Source organism: Aotus nancymaae, unplaced genomic scaffold (assembly GCF_030222135.1).
Source record: "Aotus nancymaae isolate 86718 unplaced genomic scaffold, 86718_ANA_hifiasm-v0.15.2.pri h1tg000155l, whole genome shotgun sequence".
Lineage (NCBI taxonomy): Eukaryota > Metazoa > Chordata > Mammalia > Primates > Aotidae > Aotus > Aotus nancymaae.
In genome coordinates, this window is record NW_026988570.1 from 5,459,747 (window position 1) to 5,467,963 (window position 8,217).

Below are 8,217 nucleotides of genomic sequence, written 5' to 3' on the forward strand. Positions count from 1 at the left end.
AGATTGTGTTCAACTCTTAATACAAAATGGGAAAGTGGGAATTTGTAGCCATGTAGAAGAGTGAAGAAGGAGGGATAGAAAATTACTAAGAGGAAACATCATGGGTAAGGGAAGGGATGGATTCTAGCTACAGTGATCCAACAGGATTGTTGCTAAAGATAGGCCAGGGTGATTAGATATTACCTGGGCGATGGGGGAGGATGAAGAACCTGATCAGATTTTGAGGGTAGGGAGTTCCTACTAAAGTGACTTAATAGCTTTCTTGCAAAAACTGGATTTTTTTCAAGAAGGTACACAGAGGGGTATAGGAGATATATTAGGAGCCTGACTAAAGTTTGGTCAAGCAAATAATCTTTCATTTGGTTTAAATTCTTTCTGCTTCCTTTTCCTTCACTAGCTAGGACCTTGACCTGCCTACTTTGAGGTTTAATATTTCAAAGAGCTTTGAAGTTTAATGCTGTGAGATTACATGGGACTATGAGTTTTTTTAAACATCCACAAATCACATTTAAATTCAGCTTCCAACAACCAGTGGAAACTACATGGCAACTGGAACATGTAGAATCAAGGTCAAGAATGAAAAGCCACCATGATGGTAAAGCACAGTGTTTTGCAACTCAAACCAGTCGCCCACAACTCAAGCAAGAAGGGATCAATCAAACAAGAACAGAGATGCAAGAAATAGAACCAGTTCCAGGAAATTCAGTATTTAAGCTAAGATGCATAGGGCCCTAGCACACCCTGTCCCCCTATATGCATGCACCATATGTATGCACCAGCAGCTCAAAAGAAATAATTTTGTTTCTTTCCTCCTAAAGTTACAGGCATCCTTCATTTACTCATATATTCATTCATTCATTCTCAATTGTACACGTACTATGTGCCAGATACTGTGTGAATGATGGAAATACAGTGGTGAGCAAAGCTCTTTCCCCTGTGGATTTTATGGTCTAGCATGTGAAGGAAAAGTCCACTAAGTCATGACACATGTCACCAATTGAGGAGAATGCCATGCGAGATGGTTTCAGGCTTTGAGAGGCCACAGCAGATCAGCTGGGACTGGGGCCTAAGGCACAGCTTTCCTGACAGGACACGGTCCTTCCCAGATGTAAAGTATGTGCTGGCTTTATCCAGGCAAGAGACAGAGACTGGGCAGAGAGAAGGAGACCCAGGAGGAGGCTTGGTGAGGGGGGCCTGTTTCAGGGCCAGGAGAAAGGGCTGTGAGGAGAAGAGCAGCAAGCTCAGGGAGAACTGGCAAAATAAAGCCCCAAAGAAAGGTGGGCATGTCACACAGAGCCTTAATGGTGATAGCATAATGTTAGACTTTATCCTAGGAACATCAGGGAGCCCCTGCAGGCTCCAAGAAAGATGGTGAAACATTCAGACTAGCATGTTAATATGTCCACTGTGGCTGTGCCGTACACACAGTACGAGGGTGGGAGCCAAACTGGTGCAGTTAAGAGGGCTGGGAAGTGTTCATGGGTGTGGAGACTTTCAGGATTAAGGTAAGAGGTAGGAAACTGGCCTCCCTCAGCCTCTCACACCTGGTTACAAAAGCAGAACGTAGAATTTCAGGTGGACCAGAAGGTTACTCATTCCTTATAAAAAAAAAAAATTAAGACAGGGTCTCACTGTGTTGCCCAGGCTGGAGTGTAGTGTCACAATCGTGGCTCACTGTAGCCTCAACCTCCTGGGCTCAAGCAATCCTCCCACTTCAGTATCCTGAGGAGCTAGGACCACAGATGTGCACCATCACACTTGGCTAATTTTTATTTTTCACTTTTTGTAGAGACAGGATCTCACTATGTTGCCCTGGATGGTCTATAACTCCTGGCATCAAACAATCCTCCCACCTTGGTTTCCCAAAGCACTGGGATTACAGGCATGAGCCACTATGCCGGGTCTTTTTCATTTTAACTGCAGACACAGTTCTTTAGTACGTAGTATGCTAAATACCACTGGAGATTCATGAGAAGAGAAAAAGCAATAGGAAAAGATTAGGGTGACCAAGCCTCAGATCAGCAAGCAAACTATGAGAGATTCAGTGATCTCTCTAAAAAGAAAAATGTGGTCTGAGATATTTAACAGATTCTCCATCAGGACTGTTTCTCATATGCCGCAATATATCTGACCCAAAGGGCACAATTTACTTAATGTCTTAATAATACAAAACTAGACTCACCCAAACAGGTTACCGCAAGTCAGAGACCTCAGAGTTTAGGCCAATGCTGGTCAGGTTGTCAAGTGTTTGTGGTGAGTGACTCGTGTGGTATTCTCTGCTCTGCCTGTGGCAGGCCAGGTCTCATAAGCAGCTGAACAGACAGGCCTCCATAACAACTGTTTCAGCACTGAGTGGTTAAATATTAAAAACGGAAAGAACCAGTGCCCTTATACAAAGGCTGGAATGTAACAAAAGCCCACAAAGAATTTTGCCTGGGCCTTTCCTGGGCCTTGAAGCATGAAAAACAATGAAGGAATCCTTAACAGGACCCAGACCGCCACAAACAAGTTTTATTGGCGGTCTAAAGGAACTCCACAAACCTCCGTGATTTAGCAGGAGACAAGATAATTAGTAATCGCCCTGGCACCTGGACCCATCCAGATTAAGTAAATTTAATGAGGCTCCAGCGGCCTTCAAAACTTAGACCTTAATTATAGATTAGAAGATGTTAATCATTCACGTCTTTAGATGAATGCACACTTACATGTAGACATATAGCTTAGAAGGTATATAAGCTCTGGAAAACTTTGTAATTTTGAGTTGGTGTGGCAATATTTTCCAGGCCTTCTCCCTGTACCCAGTTACAGAATTAAACTCTCTTCTTCCCTAGTTCATCTGCATCTCGTTATTGTGCCGTGAGAAAAAGCAGCCTGACCCTCGGTTTGGTCTGGGAACATGCCTAGTCAAGGGCATAACTATGGGACAGAACACAGGTTGGTCCATGGCCATTCAGCCTTGCCCTCTCCTGCATCTCTTCACCCAGCCACACCTTTCCCACTCCTTCTTCCCCGCCTCCCACTCAACAAAGGACGAGCTGGCCAATCATTCTGAAATGGAGAATACTAAAAGCACAGAGGAAATGCAGATAACTTCTAGCATTTCCTGTTCCCTCGAGAGAATACTTACACAGATTTTCAACAAGAGAATACCATGGTCTAACTGTGTGAGGTATTAATGGAGGTTAATTTATTTAAAAAAAAAAGAAAAGAAAAGAAAAGAAAGAGGAAAGCTGTACTTGCTTTCTCACCAGGGAAGCCTATGGCCTGAGCCAGGTCTGAGTTCCGTGCTTAGGCTGCCTGGATCTAAACTAGGCGTTGTTAGCAGGGTGCTGCAGGAGCGAGACTGACCTCACCAACTTCATGGAAGCTGGGTGAGGCCTCTTGCTACTGGCTATCCCTCACTCCCCTGATGAATTCTACTGCACAGAAGAGACAGCCATATTCCCCTCTGAATCATAATCCCATTGGCCTGAGAACCATCCTGCATCCCCCAGTGGCCGTGGCAAGCCGGGCCCAAAAGCTCAGACCCGCCCCATAAACCCTGCCCCATAAACTCTGGGAAGCTTTATAGTCCCACCCATCAGCTGAGAAACAAAAATACTCCCCTGGTCAACTTAGAGCAAGCTTGTATCTCACTTCTTCTACTTCAGCATGTGCTGTCTTGCAAATTCCACCTCCTGGCTGGAAGCCATCCAACTGAGACCATCACAGAAACACTTGGCAGAGAAACACTGCTCCCAGGAAGAAGAAAACAACAGCTAATACCACTGCCTGCAACACCCTGGTCCTGAGTCTGCCCACGTTATGACTTCACTGCTAGCATAACTAATATTTGAAAAAGCCAGCACACTAAGCTTATCTACAACCAAGTAATCTCAGAGTCTACGTCACTTCCCTGTCACTTGCTGGGAGACCCGGATATGGATCACATCACAGAACTCTTTGCTGATATTTCCCAGTACCGGCCCAGAGCCTGGTAACCTCACTGAGTGGCTAGACCCAGAAGAGCAATAATAAACACTGAAGTCCAGCTCTGAGGAAGCCTCACTCTCAGGAGAAGTGAGAGAACACCACATTGAGTGATCACCTCATGGGACAAAAGAATCTGCACAGCAGGCCTTGAGTTCCAGATCCTTCTGCTGGTGGGAAAGTTTCTCACAGCAGAGACACAACTGCAGTGCTGGGCACAGTAGGGAAAGTTTCGGTGAGCAAGATTAACAACATCCCAAATATCGAGATGAAGAGAATTTAAAGAACATCTCCCAGATTTGGTTTCCTTACTTTCTTTTATTGTCACCGCTAAATCCCGTAATGACAACGTGTTGCCCTTTCCCCACCCCACAGCACCCAGAACATGAAGTTCAAAAGATAATGGAATTTATGGGGCAGAAACTAGATGAAGAGGCTGTCGAAAGTATTGCTCAGCAGACATCACTTGAAAGTATGAGGAAAAACTAGATGACCAACTATGTGACAATAAATTGTGACATCATGAACCACTCCATCTCCCAGTTTATGAGGAAAGCTGCCTGCCAACCACCATGAATTTCTTTGAGAACATTATTATTACATAACTAGTATTTTGGAAAGGAATATTAATATGTTTATTTCCTTTTTATTTTTTTTAAAGGATCTCGCTCTGTCACCCAGGTTGAAGTGCAATGATACAATCACAGCTCACTGCAACTTTAAACACCTGGGTTCAAGCAGCCCTCCCACCTCCAGCCTTCCAAGTAGCTGAGACCACAGGTACACACCACCATGCCCAGCTAATTTTTTTATTTTTTGTACAGACAGGGTCTCACTATGTTGCCTAGGCTGGTCTTGAACTTCTGGGCTCAAGCAATACTACCTTGGCCTCCAAAGTGCTAGGATTACACACATGAGCCACCATGACTGACCTTAAAACCTTTTTAATTAACATAATACTGACAATAATTCTGAGGTTTTCTCAAAATATTAATGTCTTTGAAAGAAAATTGATTGTGATGTGTACCTGTTATAAGAATTCATACTTTTTAATTATCTGTAAAGTTTCACTTTAAGGAAAAAGCGTTCAGAATAGACTTCCTCTCCAATCTCTCAAGCATGATTGCACTGCTTTTCAGGGACCATGGGAGAGTGAAAGCATTACTTCACAGTAACACAGAATGAGAGATTTGATGAAGACTAAGGAGGAAAATGGCTGACTCTTTGCTGACCTTCCACATGGAGATGCAGAGAGAGAGAGAGAGAGAGAGAGAGAGAGACAAAGTCTATACTACACAGGGGCAATTTTATTACCTTTCTTCCAATTTTTATTCCCCTTATCACTGTTTTTCCCTAGAAATGACTTCCTGAGTTTGCTCAAATTATAAATTACCCTTTCCTCTCTGCAAGTACCTGGAAAATAAAATCATTTTGTTAGCTAAGGAGCTGAGCTCAAAGTGCTTCACAAACTGACTGAATAGTTGTAATAGAAACTATGGAACCTTGTCAAAAGTCTGGTGGTTAACTCTCCAAACCAAAGTTTCAAGGTCCTGAGGTCAGCTGGCCACGTTCTTCCACCGATCACGTGGCCCTGTCCTTTCCAGGAGGAGCATCTTCTCTGATGGGCACTTGGAAGGAGAACCTCCCAACAGTTTTTCTAAAGCTTTCTGAGAATTAAACCAGTCTAAGATTTTGCATACCCAGTCTTCCTTCCTTCCCTCTTTCCTGCCCTTCTCCACAGAGGTTACTACTACACCAGGCTCTGACAGCCCTGCGCATTTATCCCTCACAAGCATTGTCCCCCAGTAAATCTCTTACTCTTACTGTATCTCAGTGATAGGCCAAGCATCTGCCTATCACTGAAAAGGGAGCATTATTCTCCCTTTGTTAGAGGGACCATTACATTTATGATTTACTGTTAAATTCAGATGTGTGAGTATTAGGTTGAGTCATTTGAAATTGATGCCAAAAAAGACAGCATTCAAGTATCACGCAGAAAATTCAGAAAGATGAGAATTACTGAAACAGGATTTTTGAGGAGGGGTGTGTGGAGAAAACCCTCACCCCTGGGGAAGGAGCACAGATTGGCCAGGGCTCTGTCCCTGAGGACACTGTGAAGACCCTGGCTCTGAAGTGATCTGTACACTGACTCTGCTGCTGCTACAGGAAGTGAGTTATTTCAGGGGTACCACTCGCTGGAGCAAGAAGGCAGCAAAAAGAGCAAGTCTCTATCCCTTCTCTTGCCTCTCAGTCTCCTTGTGAGCAGAGACTCAAAGAAGAGGCATCAGCTGGCCCAGTGGAAACATGGATGGCAGAGTCCCAGCCCTGCATCTCAAAGAAAACCCATGACATGTGAACTAGGACACGAGAGGAAATAAATTTAAAAACCGGCCAGCCAATATCTGACCTTTTTAAGCTCAAAAATGGCCATTTCAAACAGTTTAAGCTAGTTTGTGTGTGTAAATATAAATGTATATATGTAAACATAAATGTATATATATAAATCTGTTTAAAAAAAAATCTAAACTTACCTAAAAGAAATAAATCAAAAGACTTAACATTGTTGGTGAACACTCCCTCTCCTCCTTCTGTTGGGGACTCCAGGTAGCAGGTCTTCTCTGAAGTCTCTCAGCCCCTGCAAGGGCTCTCAGAAGCTGAGGCTGAGAAATGACCGAGAGTGGGATGCCACAGTGGCTACTGTGAGCTTGCTAGAATTCTCTCCATCTGACCAGTTGAGGCAATGTTTCTCTGATGGCCTTTATAATGGTTTGTTTGAAATGTGCAGTTAATGCCAATGCCCAGTATGTCAGATGACACATTCTAGAAAGTAAATGAACAGTATGAGCTCTAAAATCCCTCCAGTGTGACTAAGCGAAGCCCCCTTGCTTGGGTTGAGTCAATCTAAATGCTAAAAGAAATCCTGGCAGAGGTGGTCCCTAGAAAAGCCTGCCTCTCCAACACAGTGACAGGAGCCCATTTGTTCAGCAGCCCATTGTTCTTTGGCCACTCACTTCAAACTGAGTAGAACTTACAGCTCCAATAAGGCAGACACCTGGCTGAGCCAAGAGCTAAGTGACATAAACAAGGGGCTGCCAGTCCTCCCACACTACCAGGGAGCCCGAATCTCAGAATTAGAAGAAGCACTTAGATATCATTCAGACAGGTGGTCAGGTAGCTCTTTCGATGTCATTAACTGAAGTGTCATTGTTTATGTATTGAAGAACTGGAAGTTTCTACTAAGGCTAAATATACCAATGATCCAGCAATTCAAATCATAGTCATTCAACCAAACGAATAAGAGAGAGTGCATCTGTCCACAAAAAAAAAAAGTGAAAATGTCATAGAAGCTCTATTCATAATTACCAAAAATTGATATCACCCCTTATGTCCATCAAAAGAAGAATGGACTTAAAAATTCTGGTATATTCATTCAGTGATATAGCATATGGAAATAGAAATAAACGAACTACTGATACTTGCTGCTGATACTTGATGAATTTCAAAGACATTATGTTGAAAGAACAAAGCCAGACACAAAGAAGTATATAATGTATGATTCCATTAATATGAGGTTTACGAATAGACAAAACTATCCCAGCACTTTGGGAGGCCGAGGGAGGCGGATCACAAGGTCAAGAGATCAAGACCATCCTGGCCAACACGGTGAAACCCCATCTCTACTAAAAATACAAAAAAATTAGCTGGGCGTCGTGGCACGCGCCTGTAGTCCCAGCTACTTGGGAGGCTGAGGCAGGAGAATTGCTTGAACCCGAGAGGCAGAGGTTGCAGTGAGCCAAGGTGGCACCACTGCACTCCAGCCTAGCGCCTGGTGATGGAGTGAGACTCTGTCTCAAAAAAAAAAAAAAAAGAATAGACAAAACTAAACTACAGTGACAAAAGTCAGAACAGCCTTTGCCTTGGGTGTGGGGCACTGGTACAGCATTAACTGGGAAGGAGCAGGAGGGAACTGTCAGAAGCAATGGGAATGTCTTATATCTTGATCTGGATGGTGGTTACATGGGTGCATATACAAGTATAAATTCATCAAGACATAAACTTACACTTTGTGCATTTGTCTGCATGTGAACTGTGCCTCAATATTAAAAAAAACTCATTGTAATAATAGTCCTCAAATATTGCAGTCTAACCTCTCACAGAAAAGAAACAGACCTGAGAATTAGGTAACTCTCTAACTGAGTATTGGAAGTTGAGATGGAATTCCCAGCTGGACTGCCCCAGCTGGCAACA